This window comes from Nerophis ophidion, linkage group LG15, assembly GCF_033978795.1.
Source record: "Nerophis ophidion isolate RoL-2023_Sa linkage group LG15, RoL_Noph_v1.0, whole genome shotgun sequence".
Classification (NCBI taxonomy): domain Eukaryota; kingdom Metazoa; phylum Chordata; class Actinopteri; order Syngnathiformes; family Syngnathidae; genus Nerophis; species Nerophis ophidion.
In genome coordinates this window covers 50,549,234-50,551,346 of record NC_084625.1, presented here as the reverse complement: position 1 = coordinate 50,551,346, position 2,113 = coordinate 50,549,234, and positions in this window count along the sequence as shown.

Genomic DNA, 2,113 nt, shown 5'->3' with positions numbered 1-2,113 from the left:
CATTCTTGCTGCTTGTTGTCACTTCTTCTGCAGCTGAGTTGTCGCAAGAAGGATCACTAGCGCCCTCTACCACCAGGAGGCGGGAGTCATTTAATGACTCATATTTGACACACGCAGCTACGGTATCTTAATAAAACCAAGTTGCTTACTGTTCTTTTTAGCTTATTCAATAGCTTGGACCTTAAATCCTACTGAATAGTTCTTAATCTTCTTCCCTTTATGCGATTTCAAATGATTGAAATCGGCCTCCTCCATTTTGAAAATGATGACAGGGGAAGTGTCACTCGTGACGTGACGAGTTTGACCCGGCGGAAATTCTAGGCATGTGCTAATTTTTTGCGAAACGAGTTTGACCCGGCGGAAATTCTAGACATGCGCTAATAAAAATTATATTTTGCGAAACGAGTTTGACCCGGCAGTAATTCTAGACAGGCGCATACTATATACCCGGCGGCAATTCAAGGAAATACTGTACCTTGAAGCGCTATACATGTATAACCCATTTATAATGATTGTTAACAACAACATTAGCTACATTGCCAAAAAAAAGTGCAGTTCCCTTTTAAGGCAGACAAACATTACAGGGAGACAGAACAGGATCAAACATTACAAGGAGACAGAACAGGATCAAACATTACAGGGAGACAGGACAGGATCAAACATTACAGGGAGACAGAACAGGATCAAACATTACAGGGAGACGGAAAAGGATCAAGCATTACAGGTAGACAGAACAGGATCAAACATTACAAGGATATAGAACAGGAACAAACATTACAAGGAGACAGAACTGGATCAAAGATTACAGGGAGACAGAACAGGATCAAACATTACAGGGAGACAGAACAGGATCAAACATTACAGGGAGACGGAACAGGATCAAACATTACAGGGAGACAGAACAGGATCAAACATCACAAGGATATAGAATGGGAACAAACATTACAAGGAGACAGAACAGGATCAACCATTACAGGGAGACAGAACAGGATCAAACATTACAGGGAGACAGAACAGGATCAAGCATTACAAGTAGACAGAACAGGATCAAACATTACAAGGATATAGAACAGGAACAAACATTACAAGGAGACAGAACAGGATCAAACATTACAAGGAGACAGAACAGGATCAAACATTACAGGGAGACAGAACATGATCAAACATTACAGGGAGACAGAACAGGATCAAACATTACAGGGAGACAGAACCGGATCAAACATTACAGGGAGACAGAACAGGATCAAACATTACAGGGAGACAGAACAGAATCAAGCATTACAGGGAGACAGAACAGGATCAAACATTACAGGGAGACAGAACAGGATCAAACATTACAGGGAGACAGAACAGGATCAAACATTACAGGGAGACAGAACAGGATCAAAAATTACAGGGAGACAGAACAGAATCAAGCATTACAGGGAGACAGAACAGGATCAAACATTACAGAGTGACAGAACAGGATTAAACATTACAGGGAGACAGAACAGGATCAAGCATTACAGGGAGACAGAACAGGATCAAACATTACAAGGATATAGAACAGGAACAAACATTACAAGGAGACAGAACAGGATCAAACATTACTGGGAGACAGAACAGGATCAAACATTACAAGGATATAGAACGGGAACAAACATTACAAGGAGACAGAACAGGATCAAACATTACAGGGAGACAGAACAGGATCAAACATTACAGGGAGACAAAACAGGATCAAACATTATAGGTAGACAGAACAGGATCAACCATTACAGGGAGACAGAACAGGATCAAAGATTACAGGGAGACAGAACAGGATCAAACATTACAGGGAGACAGAACAGGATCGCCGTCAGGTCTGCAAACTTCCGGCGCCCCCTTACAAAAAAGGTGAGAACAGGTAAACGCAGAGGATGGGTGGGGGCGAGAAAACGCCATCGTCTGCTGGGGTGTGGGGGAGCATGTCCAGAGACAGGAGCAGACCCAACAAAGCAAGCAAAAGAGCCGACTCCACCCTCGGCCGCCCACCAACTCTCGGCCAGTGTCCAGTCCGCATGGATGAGCGAGGATGCGTCCAAGGAGACCGAGGTGTCCGATACCTGCTCACCTAGCCAAGACACCGTGAAGC